This window comes from Toxorhynchites rutilus, chromosome 1, assembly GCF_029784135.1.
Source record: "Toxorhynchites rutilus septentrionalis strain SRP chromosome 1, ASM2978413v1, whole genome shotgun sequence".
In the NCBI taxonomy this organism is placed as follows: domain Eukaryota; kingdom Metazoa; phylum Arthropoda; class Insecta; order Diptera; family Culicidae; genus Toxorhynchites; species Toxorhynchites rutilus.
The window spans coordinates 83,299,767-83,316,541 of NC_073744.1; the positions used below are offsets into that span (position 1 = coordinate 83,299,767).

Consider the following 16,775-nt stretch of genomic DNA (forward strand, 5'->3'; position numbering starts at 1 on the left):
TTACCTTGAATTAATCAAAAACATAAATTAGCGCAAATATGTCAACATGTGTTTTTTTGTGTAAGCACGTAAATATTTACTCATAAAATTTTAGGATTGTGGAACTCTACATAATTTGTATGCAGATAGACTATCCACAGTTTGTGGGGGGAATACTCACACAACTCAAATGGGTAATGATTATCCGCTATCACAAAGCTGAGAAATTTTTTGACGTTTTGTTTTACTACTGATTCATTAAAAAATTAAGCCTTATTTTAAAATGTTTTCTTATACTGAGACTGGTTCACCATATTGCACTGCTACTAAAACCGTAGGCTAACCTCAAGGATATTTTCTTATCCATTTTTGGCGAATAATCAAAAGAGTGCCAGAACAATAGCAAAAACAACATCACGATCATAAGATGTTGGTTCGGTTATTCCAGACGACATTGGAATATATTCCATCTGATCATCTTTAGGAAGGTTAACGACCTTCAAAGGATAAATTCATCTTGGGAACATTAAATTGATGTTCATGACTTCCAGTCGGACGTTTATCCGCTCTGATAATAATTGTGTGGTCCTCACAAAGCATATATTCCAATGCCGTCAGTTCACTTAAATTCTTCGCATACCGTTCGATGATTAGGTAGGATGTTGATGATCATTTTCTGCGATACCGATTGTTCCAACAGTATTTTACGACAATATGGAGATTAAATACTTGAAATTAACCAGATTCAACCAAAGAAATCTGCGGACAAAGCAGTATGTACACTCAAGGGATGAAACAAGTTTGAAGGGATATGAAAAAAAACATTGGTCGTTCAATAAATCTACTGCCACATATGTCGGAAGTCCACGATATATGAATATCATATGTCCATACTAATTCATTACATTCATTTGCAACGAAAAACGTAACCACACAGAATTGAATTAAATAAAAAAGGATCTTAAATTCCATTGAATTCGAAAAGTGTTTCGTGAAATCACTACTTGAATTATTATTAGAAAAAAAAGTGAAGAGAAATGTGAATGTTCATAATTATTGGAATCTAAAACACGATTTTGGGCGGGATGAAATTCGCCCAAATCTGCTGGTAATAAAATTAATCAATTGCATCCTTTACCCGTCTGCTGTTTATCGGGCGGGAGACAACAGCAAAATAAAATCGACACGAGACTGAGTCAGCCACTCACTGCTATCAGTGCAATAGAGAATTAAAAATCCCTCGATGAGTGTCGTAAGATTTCAGTTGATCGTCTCTTGCACACTTTCCGATCAAGAACTCATCATCCGCTCTATGGGATGGGATTAATCGTTTGTGGCTTGCACTCACGAGTAGCCTTGAGTAGTAGAAGTAATGCTTCGAGAGCAGTAGGGATTCCTCTTTCATATTGCTTTTTGGAGATCTTGGTAGCTCACTGTTCCAAGTATTCTCTCTGTGTACATATGAAGGAGCATCGCCTGCTGGGGGTGATTTAAAAACATCCGGCTAGAGGGATATACTTATTCATTGATCGTTAAATCAATGTCAAATCTGATCACAACACTGTCAAAACGATACTTGTAGCACAGATTGTTGTCTTTAAATAGTCAAGCCATCAAAGAAACATTTCTCGTACCCAGAAATCCCCACATGTCAAATTTGGCTCCATTTGGTCGATTCGTTTCCGAGTTATGCAGAAAGTTGTGTTTAATGCAGAAAGTTGTGTATGGCAGCCTCCCGTAGAGAGGAAAGAGGAGTGTCGAATCACAATAAAAGCATTTCTTATCCTCTAAAACCTCCACTTGCCAAAGTTGGTTTCATTTGTTTGATTAGTTTTCGACTTATGCAGAAATTTGTTTTTCATTTGTATGGTAGAGAGGGGGAGGATTGTCGAACCATCATAGAAACATTTATTGCCCCCTGAAACCTCCATATACCAGTTCCTGTTGCTGACTCTGAATGGCGGCTTTAGAGGAGTCTAAAATAGAAATGTTAGCAAGAAATCCACAATAGTACATGGTGGGGATACCTCATAGAGGAGCATAAAACAACGCTATTTTAAGTCTCTTGCTTTCACTCTGCGTCCAAGACCTAACGCATCACTCATGAGTCTGGCTCATGGAGGGCACCACAATTGACAGGTCCATTTTATTTTTATACAGTTCTAACCTTTGAACGAGTCGTGTCAAACCTCCATGAGAATGGGATTAGTTTACATATTTTGATATTTTTTATTTTATTCTCAGGAAATCCAATATGCTGAATTTCGTCGTTCACTCAATAATGTTATAGTTATAAATATTTAGACAAAATTAAATATTGTTCGTTAACGTAAACAAATCTCACCAATCGCATCAATCTCTGAAGATGAATTCAATCTTCCAAGTTGCGAAGAAATTGAATTATATCGAATCCAACCAATTTTGAATCTATATATATATATATATATATATATATATATATATATATATATATATATATATATATATATATATATATATATATATATATATATATATATATATATATACTACTTATATATATATATATATATATATATATTTATATATATATATAAATGGATTTATGTATGTCTGTCTGTCTGATTCTTATGGACTCGGAAACTACTGAACCGATCAACATGAAAATTGGTATGTAGGGGTTTTTGGCCCTGGGGAAGGTTTTCGTGATATTTTGAGACCCTGGGCTGCCATACAAATGAAGCACAATTTTCTGCATTACTCGAGAATTAATCAAGCAAATGAAACCAAATTGGGCATATTGAGGTTTTAGGGTGCAGTAAATGTTTCTATGATGGTTAGACTCTCCACCACCCTCTCTAAGGGGGGCTGCCATACAAATGAAACACAAATTCCTCAATTACTCGAGAATTAATCAAGCAAACGAAACCAACTTTGGCATGTGGAGGTTTTAGGATGCAATAAATATTTCTATGGTGGTTAGACACTCCTCCCGCTCTCTAAGGGTGGGGTGTTATACAAATGACACAAATTTCTGCATAACTCGAAAGCTAATCAAGCACAATTTGGGATGTGACGGTTTTTGGGTATGAGAAATGTTTCTATAATGGTTTGACACCCCTCTCTCCTATGGAATGGAGAGGGGTTCCCATAAAAATATTACACATACACCTATCCCTCGATTTACACTGAATATAGGTTCCAGATAAAACCGTGTAGAATGAAATCTTAGATTTTTCTATGTGAAACCGTGTAAAACGAAATAAACTCTCGATATATACTTAATTTAATCATTTATTTAAGTAAAACAATTATAAACATCTGCTTATAGAATTCATTATATTTTTGGATACAAATAAACAAAGAATTCTCCAAGAAACTAGATTGCAATAAGTTTATCCGCTATCACCACTTTTCGGAACTACCAATATTTTTGTTCTGATTAGTATAAAGTCATCCTTATCACTTGAGCATTCCTGATGTGATTCTGATTCAACAGTCGACGAATTCGGGAAGATCTCAGATTCGACTTCAGACTTAGTTATAAAAGATTCAATTAACAGCTACGAAGATTTGTTTTGCTTTATTTATCCTTAAATTTATTAAACAGATTTCCAGCCGAAAGCCGAAAAATATAACTTTCCTTTACTTTTCATTTTTGTCGATATTCTTGGCATTCTAAGAGCTTGAAAAATTAAAACAAATCACACATCAAGACTCCAAAAGTGATAGCAAATTGATAACTTGCCAGTTCTGGAACAAAAAATCGCACTCGTAGTCAAAACTATGATACTATTCTACTGGCTTCCATATGAACTAAATATATACATTTTTCAAGTTTTTCAAAATTTGTTATTTCATAAACCGTGTAAAAGCGAAATCGTGTAAAACAGGTACCGTGTAAATATGGGGATAGGTGTATTTCAACCAAAAATATTCCAGCCAAACATGACAATTGAAAATTTTCGGAAAACTCTGGAGGAAAAAAGGGAACATTCGGAAAATTAAATTCCCATATGTTCTACAATTACATAGTGACAAGTGCTGTTAGTCCATTTGATGTTTGCGCTAGCGAAATTGATCTTTGTTTGAAACTGGAAATGGATTTTAATGTGATGAAACGCACTCCTATATCTTCTTCTATCTATACCAAAAAAAGGATCGCCAGATGTGTTGATAAGAGCAGAACTCGAGGAAGGAATTGTCCGATTTGGGGCTGTCTTTCTTTCTATCATTTTTTCTGTATAAAACATTCATTCCATGTAACGGAGAAACATGTTATTTACAAGTGGTTGAAACATTTTTAACGAGAATTGTGTCTGAAAATAATCTGATATTGTAATGATGAGTCTTGTTAGAAATACCTAGGAATTTTATAGTAAAAAGTAAATTTAACGGAGACGAATAGAAGATCAATCGACGAACAGTTCTGCGATTGGACCCATGAACTTGCTCATAGTAAGAAAACGTGAATGTTTGAAGGTATTGATATCAAAGAACAATTTTTTGGCGGGACGAAGTTTGCCGGGTCAACTAGGGAAAAGATGAAAATACTCCTGATAAGCAAAAGACTGAATTCTCCAATGCAGAAATCCACGACTTCCAGAACATTATACGACGCTTGAATTTGAGTAGAATCAGTTGGCGCTTAACGAGCACGTTCCTACCATTAGCAGCGATTGATTAAAGCAATTAATTAATCCATCCTTCCAATCTGCCACCAGTCGATGATCTGGTGATTTTCACTCCCGCTTCATACCAATTAAAATTGCTCATCGACAAAAACGAATAAGGGGGAAGATGTTTAAGCACAGTAACTCATTAGGGGATAAATGAAGGAGTTTAGATCAGCAGGAGAGAAATCATTAGAATACTCAATATTTACTCTCACCACGTCTGATTGAATCATTATTTTTTGATAATCATAAGGGACACGTTATTACTTTTTTATATGCTCAACAGGATCTCTGTTCAGGATCAAAATATGTTGCGGCAAGGTATGATTTTGACGTAGGAGTACGTCTTTCGTTTCTATACCGGGGTGTAAAATCAAAGTTTCGAAAACGAAAGCGTTACGCCGGAGACCGAGATTTTGAGCGTTAAAAGCTCCTAAACAACTGAACGAAATGGTATGATAAACACATCATTCGAAAGATAAAATGTCTAGGCGTTCTATACTTGTTACTTTTTGATCCAAAAACTTGTTTCAATAGTCTTAAAATTGCTTTCAAAACAGGCTATTGAAATCATCAATCGTTATATAAGCGAGCGCCGCTCGGAAATCCACTCATTTCTAATTGAACAGCGATTGGAGCATGTTGTCGCTGTTGTGGTGAAGCTCTTCGTTTGTCATGAAAGCGCGGATGAACGGTGTCACCAAGAGCTTGTTTGTGCACCTTAGGCCAGAAGGGAATCCATCAGGAGGAGAGTGATGCCACAAACGGTTCCCCGGGAAGATCTCGAAGCAGCCGCTACACACACACACACACACATACACGCGCGGGATTCTTTCCGTTTGGATGCCATTCAGCATCGAAAAGATCCGGAAAATTATCTGCCAGTTCCTCTGGGAATTTAAAAATACATTCATGTGAAAGAGTTTATTTGAATGTTTTCTACCCATGTAACACTGTGACCAAATATGTTTCAATCAAATGCTATTAACAGATGGTTATCGAGTTAGCATTACCCACTGGTGGGCTTCCAGTATCGAGGAAAATGTGGAAACATCTAATCGTTACTGAAAATAATCTGCCAGTTCCTCTGGGAATTTAAAATTACATTCATGTGAAAAAGTTTATTTTAATGTTTTCTATCCATGTAACACTGTGACCAAATACATTTGGTTTTGTGATTTTTCAATCAATCGCAATTAACAGGAAAGCTTCTGAAATTATTCTTCCTCATCAGTAGAAAATTTTCGTATCCAATATTGTATGCGCGCGCAACGGAAAATGTTTCGCATCGCGAAAATTATATAATTTTCAATTGATTATTGCTCAGTCGCCGAATGTTTCAAACTCAGAGAGTTCATTCCCCTCTAGTTTGCCTTCCAAATTGCCATCGTAAACCACGCCTTCTCTCGATTCAATCACGCACAAAAAGCATACTTAAGCGATATTCTGGTGGTGAGACGCATTCATTTTCCGTGAGGACATCGACAAGACAACATTGTTGCTGAGGGTGCTGGACAGCGAAGGATCGAGATCTGCCCTGAAACGCAAGCAGTTTGTTTGAAACTGTGAGGGAGCACAGAGAAGCCGATCCTTCAGGAGAAGAGAAGGTGACCATCGAAGCAGCCGCTACACACACACATACACGCACGGAATTCTTTCCGTTTGGATGCCATTCAGCATCGAGAAAGATCCGGAAAATAATCGGCCAGTTCCTCTGGGAATTTAAAATTACATTCATGTGAAAGAGTTTATTTTAATATTTTCTATCCATGTAACACTGTGACCAAATATTTTTCAATCAAGTGCTATTAACAGGTGGTCGAGTTAGTATTAACCACTGGTGGGCTTCCAGTATCGAGGAAAATATGGAAATATCTAATCGTTGCTGGAAAATAATCTGCCAGTTCCCCTTGGAATTGAAAATTACATTCAAGCGAAAGAGTTTATTTTAATGTTTTCTATCCATAAAATATCCATATAATACATTTGGGTTTGTGATTTGTCAATCAAGTGCAGTTAGCAGGAAAGCTTCTGAAGATTATTCTTCTGAACAAGGTTTTTCGTATCCTATATTGGATGCAAAAAACCTTGTGCCTCCAACGTAACGCTCTCATTTTCGAAGTCCCCCAAATATTTATTTATTCATTCATTCAGAATGGATTTAGATTCAACTTCAAACAAATGATCTCTAAATCAACGATAATCCTACGTCACCCTTGCGGTTATACCATAGATATAACCCACTTCCTGTTTTTAATAGGACTCATTGCTTTAAAATTTGAACCCCTGTATTGAATATTTTTAGAATAGACTTCATTATATGCATGAATGAGTTTAAAAATTTCACACAGTAATAACCGTGTGTGAAAATACTCACACCTTCACAACGCTTCAATCATAACTGTTATTACAGGTGGGAATATGTCATCTCATGTACCACCTTTCCTTCCCGAAAGTTGGAATCAAATGACTTCATTTAATCCCCATATAATCTCTTCTTCCGAAACGAAAGCGTGCCCTAAAGCTATAAATTTATCGGGGAATCACGTTTCGCTGGAACGCACAAATCTCACGACATCCGCCCACCTCACCAGCCAAGTGAAGAGACTGCAATACTAGCATTACCATTGGGCAAGAGGTTAGACGCATCCGTCGCCCATCAGAGCGTTTCTTCCTTGCGTTGATGGCGATGAACGTTTAGAGATAACGTTTTTTATACGGTAAGGCAGCGTGCGATGTCGTAAATTTAATTTCTACAGATGCGCACCGCAGCCCAACCTAGGCGTTAACTCTGGCAGGCTGAGCGGCGTCGATCTAACGAGAAGGGAACTAGTAGGAACTAGGAGGAGGCGTCTTCCACCTGAATGCTGAAAGATAATATTTTTCATCCCTAGCCGGGTGTGAGACGAAACGAGTTCCTCGAAGCTTTTTCACATACTTATTGCCGCAAAGGCAAAGGTTTGCCACCTGTCCACGACTTTAGGTTGGTGATGCTCTATCGTGTTTTTTTCTCGTCCCGATGGGGAAATAATTAATATGAAAAATGATACGTCACATAATCTCATGATGATCGTTTACGCTTGTACGTATTGTCTCAGTCCGTGTTCTACATTAGGGGGCTAAGTACCACTGTTAACCATATGTTTTGTATTTTCGGTATTCCAATTTTTCAGTATTTGTGCGGTATTCTAATTTTTCATGTCTTTGGGAAGCCACCATATGGTAATGTTTTTGCACCAAATGATAGTTTAATTTATTGGTTGCCACTATTCATCAATTTCATTCAATTTTTTTATAACTTTATTGAGCAATAGCTTCGGTTGAAAGCAGTGCGGAAGGTGTTTTAAATTTCAATAACTAAACCTTATAAAATACAAAAAAAAACAATGAAATTTCCTACAGTATTATTTTGATAAAAGAACACACATTGTGATGTAGAGCCAAAACCATTCTCCTAAAATGGTAAAATGAAATTTTCAAAAAATTGACCATTAGCCATAAAAGCGCTTTTGCTGTTAAATGATAACCAACACATCTGACCTCTGCAGCGCATTCTAGATGATTTACTTCGGGAGACGATATAGTTTTTCATTCATTTATGGATTTCCAATTGTTCCAATTCTTTCGATTATTTTGCAAATATTGATGCAAAGTTATGTTTTGGTGGTGTCAATTTCACTGGATCCCGTGGACATTCTCATTGATGTAGAAAACATAGATGGCGATTACGTTCCACGGATAACCTCCCAGCCCCAGCGTTGCCATAATAAAATCTGTGTTTTTGGTTTCAAAAAATCTTTTTATCTGATTTTATCTCGGAAAATCTGTATCTAAATCTGTATTAACCCTTTACGGTCGTTTGTCTGCTCTCAACCACCACAGCAAAGAGGTATACTGCTAGTTCAAATTATGAAACAATGTATCAGCATTTTCTGAACGAATTTTCATGTCTTGTGAACTTATTCACGGACCAAAACGGTAAATACGTATCAGAAGTTTACAAAAAATAAAGGAATCTTGTTCATTTTTTATAATCTAACAACTTTGGTTTTTCAAGTGGAAATAATTGCGACCAGTACGACACACATTTCAAAATTTGATACGACCGCAAAAGGTTAATTTTTTTATTTTAATTTTGAAGCATAATCTTAACTTCAGAATCATTGGTTGCCATAGTTATTATGAATTTGACGATGTTGATGGTATCCACTTAAAAATTTGCATTCACTGTGTTTTAGTAGGAAAAAGATAAATAGTGTTATTTATTTATTGTAAAGCCGATTTTTTTTATTCCATCTGTTTATTTCATTAGGCTCATTTAGCAATTCAGCTGTATCAGAGCCGAATTTATTGGTGTACATTTTTATCTCACGATAAGTGTTCGGGCGCAGGCGCAACCCGTCAGAATTAATGGCAAATTATCACTCGCTAGAAAACTTAAATTATTAACAAGTAATTCTGAAAAAAACTGCTTGTGATAATTGCGCAAAACTCAGGATGTTGATGTTGGAAGGAGGAACTTATTGTGTTTCGATTTACAAAATTGTATTTTTATTCACAGTACTGTAGGGGAACCCGCGGCATGAGTGCCGTACTGGGCAAGAGTGCCCATCTGATTATTTTTCGTATTTCCATCTTTTACAATTTTTTAACTACAGAACTTTGTTTTATACAGATACTGCATGTATTTCACATATTATCAGCCAGCACCTTAAATATTTTTTATTGGAAAACAGGTAAATACTAACTGAGCTTCTTACAACTGCAATCTATATAAGAACGCACCTGCGCAAATTAACGAAATACCCCTTAGTTTCTATATGTTTGCATGACTCCACCCATAAATACAAATAGGATAATCATTTTTCTTCAACTTACTGTATGAACTAATTTAAATCGTACGCATTTATTTCAATAAAAGAATAAATTTGTTATCTCTCAACTTCCGGGGCAAAAGGAGCCATTATTACCGGGGTAAAAATGCCATAGTCGTAACCTCGAATTCGATCTGTCAAACGCAAATAGTGTAATCGTGGTTGTGTTTGTTGTGGTCATGGTTTGTAAATATGAACGGATTTCGTTCCGAAACCAGTGGCAGATGGAAACTATGGTTGTTGCCGTACATTCTGTAAATCATGGAGACGAGCTGCGGAGGAATATAGTTTGCCCAGAAGAACATTGGCCAAATATGTGCAGAAATTAGGCCGTTTTAAAACTGTGTTTTCTAAACAACAGGAGGAGTAACTCGTGAGTCCTTAATATGCAAAAGTTATTTTATGGGCTGACAACACACGACATCCCGAACCCCGGTATTAAATCGCAGAGTGAAATAATTTAGATCACTCTTTCGACAAAACATCCAAATTGGTCGGAGAAGATTGGCTTGCCGGTTTTCGTGAACGCCACCAGAACTTGAGTTTGCGTTCTTTGGAACCACCGTGAATTTCAGAGTTTTTTTCATCAAAAATTATATTTTTATAAGGTTGGCACTCTTGCCCCGTACTGGAATAATACAAGCCAAAAACATCATTTTTGTAAATGAAACATTTTCATAGTAAACATAACTTTGAACAATTTGATGCATAGCTACACCTAAATAGGAGTATAAATGAACAAATCAGTATTAATAGTATTAATAATATTAATAGTAGTATAGGTGCTCCCGTGGCCGAGTGGTCAGCGTCCCACACTATCATGCCGGGGGTTCGGGTACGATTCTCGTTCTGGCCGGGGGATTTTTCGTCAAGGAAAATTCTTCCGTCTTGCACTGTAGTCACGCGTATTCTAGAGCTTGCCATTCCAGAGTACATTCAAGGCGTGTTATTCGGCATATAAATCTCAATCAAGTACTACTAATGAAAATGACGCAAGTAATGCTACGCTGAGAAGGTAAAAGTTCCACTGAAACGTTAGTGCCATCCAAGAAGAATAGTAGTATAGATAGCCGATGACGCAGACTTTTGCATCTTTTCGCCTCAGATTGAACTTGAGAAAGCAGTACTACTCGCTTCATATGAATGCAAAAATGACTCTCATTCAGACTGATTCGACTGTAATATGAAAAAATTGGTTAGTTGGGAAAAATATTATTGAGATCAAGTCATAACTAATAATGGATCATTATTTTGATAAATCTGTAAATCTGTATGAAAACCTAAAAAATCTATAATTTGTATCTACAGATTCTTGGTTTCAAAAAGTCTGAAAAATCTGTATAACTACAATCTACTCTGTAGATATGGTAACCCTGCCCAGCCCTCAATGCCATTTTTTCGCAGGGTATTTATATTTTGTAAGTTCTGGAAAATGTTAGATTTTTGGGAAATGGATAACCGGAAGAAATTATAATTCAGTATTATCTCCATATTATATATTATTTCTCCACCGTCACCAATAAAAAAGCAATAATTTTCGTTTAAAAGAAAAGGCTTATCGGTAATAAGGTTTTTTTTAAATACGGAAGATCATAACTCTCCATAGGTAAATGAGTACAGCTTTATCCTTCGAGACTTTCATCCTCCTGTGCATGATTGTCTCGGAATATAAATTTAATGCATTTATGAATGTCATATATCTGCTAAATGAAGTGATTTTTTGTTCACAGTGTGTTTGTAAAAAATGCAGGTTTAGTAAAATGTTCGATTCAAAGGTAAGTAACTAACAAATCATTATTTACACTTTAACACACAATGCATAATGTTTGGAACTAAACCAAACACATGAAACAATTTGGTCCAAAAGCCTTCCGATATCTACGGACGCTGCCACCTCCGCCACACGCGGAAATGTAATTGAATTTGGTACTATTTATCAGAATTTGATTCACCGGAAATCCTGCCTTTGCTCGGCATGAATGGCGATGAATAATTCATTGAATAACGCAAAAAAAAAAGTGCAAGGGAAATGGGAGCTGGAATTTTGTTACTTACAGTAGACCAAAAAATACAAATACAACCTCCTGCGGCTGCCAAAGCTTCGAATCATCAATTTGAACATGCCTGGATTTTCGGGAATTAATTTCACTGAAAACCCATGAACAAAAGCGAAGTGAAAGAAGGGAAAAAACGCAGCCAGAAAAATACGTGCGCTGAGCCAACCCCCGGCAACTGGTCGATTTCAGCTGGAATTTAGATTTGCATGATTCGTGTTTTTTGTTCCTCCACGCAATGATAACTCTGCAATGTTTCGCCGAAACTATTTGGAAATTATTTTCCGGCTGCAACACAATAAATAAGAATGAATACTTCACTTTTCATAGCCACTACTAATACCAGTGGGATGTTTTATGAATTCCAAAACCGATTCCAGACAACAGTCGGAGCTTTGGCAACGCAGGGAACCGGCGAAGTTAAAGGAAATTGATTCTCTAATACTGGCGGGATGATCCTATAAATAGAGTGTACCTTAGTTTGGGTACAGAATGATGATGAAACAAAAATCAATAATAATTTTGGACACTTAGTTCGATTAGGATCTATCTTCGTGCAAAACATAATTGGTATTTACGTACTACTTACACTAACTTTACATATATAAACATTTCACGTCAAATCAACCGAAAAACAGCCGATTTTGACACGACACTTTCCTTTTTTTTAAACATTGTACAAAAAGTGGCAGCTTCCCAAAATCATAATGTTTACTATCAGATGACCAATTTTAGTTACGACTCATTTTTTATAAGGATGTGTTCTTTTTATAAATATACTATCTGACCAGACAAACTTCGTCTCGCCCGGAATGTGTTTTTTGTCACCAATACTTTCAAACATTCAAGTTTTCTTACTAAGCGAACGTTTATGGGTCCAATATGAACCCTTTACAATTTTCTGTTGCTATAAATTTTCTGGTACTTCTAACAAAACTCATGATTATAATATAAAATTATTTTCAGATACACTTCTCGTTCAAAATTTTTCAATCACTTGCGGATAACACATTTCTCCGTTGCATGAAATACATGTTTGATACCGAAAATATAAAAAAAATGAAGACAGCTCGAATCAGACTATTCCTTTTTTGAGTTTTTTTTGACGATTCATTTTTATTTATTTGGTAAGAAGATACAGAAGTGTGTTTTTTCACTTGAAAATCCATCTCCACTTTAGAACAAAGGTCAATTTCGTTATCGCAAACATTGAATAAACTAAAAACGCTTACCACGATGTAATTGTAGAACGTGCAGGAATTCAATTTTCCGAATTTTCCTATTTTCTTTCAGAGTTTTTCGAAAATTTTCAATTGTCATGTTTGGTTGGAATATGGTTGGTTGAAATATGGAGGAGGATGGAGGTATGTCGAACTATCAAAGAAACATTTCTCATACGCCCGAATTTGGCTCCATTTGCTTGATTAGTTCTTAATTTATGCAGAAATTTGTGTTTCATTTGTATGGCAGCCACCCCCTCAGAGAGGGGGGGAGCATCGTCGAACCATCATAGAAACATTTATTGACCCCCAAAATCTCCATATGCCAAATTTTGCTCCATTTGCTTGATTATTTCTCTAGTAATGCATAAATGTTTGTTTAATTTGTATGGCCGCCTCCCTTAGAGAGAGGGGAGAAGTGTCAAATCACCATAGGAACATTTCGTGCCCTCTAAAACCTCCACTTGCCAAATTTGGTATCTTCCAAGCAACCAGTCGATAAATTCAAACAAGTATTGCTCGTAACTTCACAATTGAGAGGCAGTGGTCCAGAGCCAATATGGAAAGCGTATTCAACAATACAACGGTTTTTTTTTGTTGGAGTTTGGTTGGAATATCCGCTTCACCAAACAGATTTTATATCTTGAGATTATTACTTGTTCTATTCCATAAAAATTCTTTTGAGGGCAAGAGCTTTGATTCTCTGGACTGCATAAAAAGCACATTAAACAGGTTTTTGAAATGGAATCATTATTCAAGATGGCTGGAATGTTCAATCTGCGTGATAAGAAGTTGATAGAACCCAGTAAGGTTCTTGCCACGTTTTTGTGCTGCGTATAGACTCAGTGTAGACCACGTTATCCAGAATGAAAACAGCCTATCATTACGGAATGGATAAACCTGTGAAACCTGCTCGGCTTCAACTAGAGTAATTTTTCGTATACGACATTGATGAAGGGGATGTCGATTGCTCTAGACTGTTGTAACTAATAAATGTATCTCCACAAATTCTTCGAAGTTACAGAATCTGGAATTCTGTACCGATTCTCAGAATCAGCTCCAAACAAAATAGTTCCTACCTAAGAGTATGTAATGAAATAAGTAGTGTTCATGCATTCTGTATGACGAGAACTACTTGCCCCTCGTTTGCAAGATCAAATATTGATTACAGGGCTGTCATCCCGAGTTTGCATGATCACGTTAATGGTCGCAGTGAATCTTGACATTTACTCATTTCATTCTGCAATAAAAAAGATAACATATTTGAATCTGAAGTTATTCCCAGTGATGGTTATAATCAACCCGTGTACCCACCATGAAGCATAATGCAAAAATGTCTTTGGAAACCAGTTTTGTTTTCTTTGCATCTAACCGCTTCTATATTTCGTTTCTATATTTCGTTCGCGCATCTCCCCGTCAAACATTTGGACATAACTAATTACTTCAAAACCAGCTTGGCCCCATCATAAAGCGATTTAAATCTGACATTCAACATCGTTAGCGGAATTGAACAGATTACCCATTTGTGGCTATGTAGAATTGTCCGAGAATATTTGTTTCCTCGCTACAAATAGTAAAACAAATCGTAACCAAGAGTGTATCGTTTCATTTCATCATTTAATGAATAACTGTTTTCCGTTATCTGCAATAAATTGCTCGTTTCGGATTACCATGAAAGAGGCACATAATTTAACTGTCGTTATTTGAATTACTATATCCTTTTCGGTCTCACTCTTTCATGTCCCTCGCCGGGACATGAAATCAAAAATGGATGCTTTAATATGAGTAGTTTACTTGGTCAGGAAAAGTGAGAAAAGATAATGAATTGAGATAGTCCATTCAAAGGAAGAGTACAAATTCCACACTAAATTAATCCGACAGTTTTTGCATCGGACCTATTTCGACTAGGATTATCGATGGAACATCCAATCAAAGTGACTATATGACTTATCAAAGTGACTATATGAAATAATCCTGGGAAAACGCGTCGAATCTGTAAACACACTCCCGCATGGGATTTCCGCTCGCTGCATGGGATGTCGAATGACGTAGTTGAACCGACGGGAAATTTAAAGATAACATGTTAGTTAGCTGCTTACTGGAAAGAAAGTGACAGCAAGCCGGTATATCTGAGTGTACCTGGAAGTATTTCAGCAAATTCAATTTTCTCCTCAACTTGGTGCGTCAAGAGGGCGATAATAATGACAAAAGCAAATATTGCTTCCTCGCCTGGAGTTTCTTCGTAAAGAAGCTCCTCGGGTATGCCATTTGTGCTTCTGGTAGCATTCCATCTTGTGGGAACAAGACTCAAGAACTGTTGACACACATAAAATTGCCATCTTGTCATGGTGTGATGCCATATCGAACTCAAAATGTGAAGTGTAGTTTTTATTTGCCTACTTGCTTCCTGCTACACGTGTTCTAGTAGTTCAATACGATACGAGTTCGGTTGGCGTTGAATAAAGGGCATACATACAGGTACACCCATATGTCAGACATTTTTTTCAGAATGTCCAAATGATGAAGCTTAGGATGGCTGTACAAAATATACTTTTGACCAGGGCCCGAAATATTTCGAAGATGAAAATGAAAATCGACTCTCCTCTCAGTAGCTTCGCTTCAACTAGGATTATTTCGGCATTCGTTGTCAACATGCCCTGAATTGACTGAAAAATGAATTGAAGAGCGTTAAGAGCGAGGATGACTGATGAGCTATTCTAGTAAATGGTTATTCTAATTGACGAGACTAATGAATACAAATCTGCCTCTTCAATCAACCTGACTTCATTCCACACTACTACTCCCCCTGACACGAATCTCGTTACCCGCGTACACAATCTTATTTTAACGTCCATGTAAAGTGAAACGAAAACTTGATTTCTGATGCAAAAAAAAGGAAATACACAATTAATGGACAGCTTCATTGCTTACCCATCATGAACTCAAACCGAGGAACTCAGACAGTTACCATATATGCTATAAAGTTCCTTGCGTTAGAATTAGTAAATAGCGTGCAATTATCTCCGTTATCTCCTTGTTGAGTTTTGTGAAAAAAAAATGTAAGGGGTTGTATCTAGGACACGACCACATATTTTCGATGTAGAACTACGCAATTATATTATGCAATCCACTTGTTTACCACTTCGAATATTATTTTAGAATGCATCAGAATTTTTTGTAATAGATTATGTTTTTCGTTACAAATAAATTTGAAGAACATCCTGTTACGTTTGATATGATGCCTAGGACTACCAAAATATGTGAACGGAAGAATACTAAACATCTCATGTTTACGTAGTTCTTGAGCCTCGAAAGTTCATTCACCTCTAGTATCTGAAATGACGATTTTCCCAGGCTTCTCAGTTTAAAAGTACGTTTTAGGGAAACATATTTCGGTCTGCACAACGACAAGCGAGTACAAACGTACTCAACACCATAAAATACCCCCGACTTGCATGTATTTGCAAAGCGGATTCTCCCAGGCACATCAATTTAGAAGTCCGTGTTAGGGAAACACAGCTAAGTGGGGAAAATATCCCCGACTTGCATGTTTTGACAAAGCGAATTCCCCCAGGCACATTTTGAAGTCCGTGTTAGGGAAATACTGCTCGGTGGGAACAAAAATACCCCCGACTTGTATGTATATTTACAGAGCGGATTTCCACAGGTACATCGATTTTGAAGTCTGTGTCGGAGTTGGCAGCCCCCTATGGATGATGCGCCACTGGCAAAATGCGAATTATGGCAAAGATATGTGTATGAGTGTATGTAAATAGAGAAGGCGATAGGGTAATTGTCAGTGTAATATTTTGTTATCTATAGAGTGATTGTTGTCTTTGAATTTCAAATGGTTGTGTAAATTAAATAGAAAGTATAGATTTAAATGAAATAATAGGAAATAGATATAGAGTTGAGAAAGGAAGTTAGTCTCAGTCCAGTAGTCAATCCGTTCACATGTAAAAATAAATGTACTTCCTGGTAATAAATCCGTGT

General features: G+C 36.5%; 1 protein-coding gene across 2 annotated transcripts in view; it reads left to right on the plus strand.

The window, feature by feature from the left end:
• The window catches only part of LOC129763516 (hemicentin-1), a 258,644-nt gene that overhangs the window by 73,073 nt on the left and 168,796 nt on the right, over nt 1-16,775 (plus strand). The gene's annotated exons all lie outside the window — the stretch shown is intronic.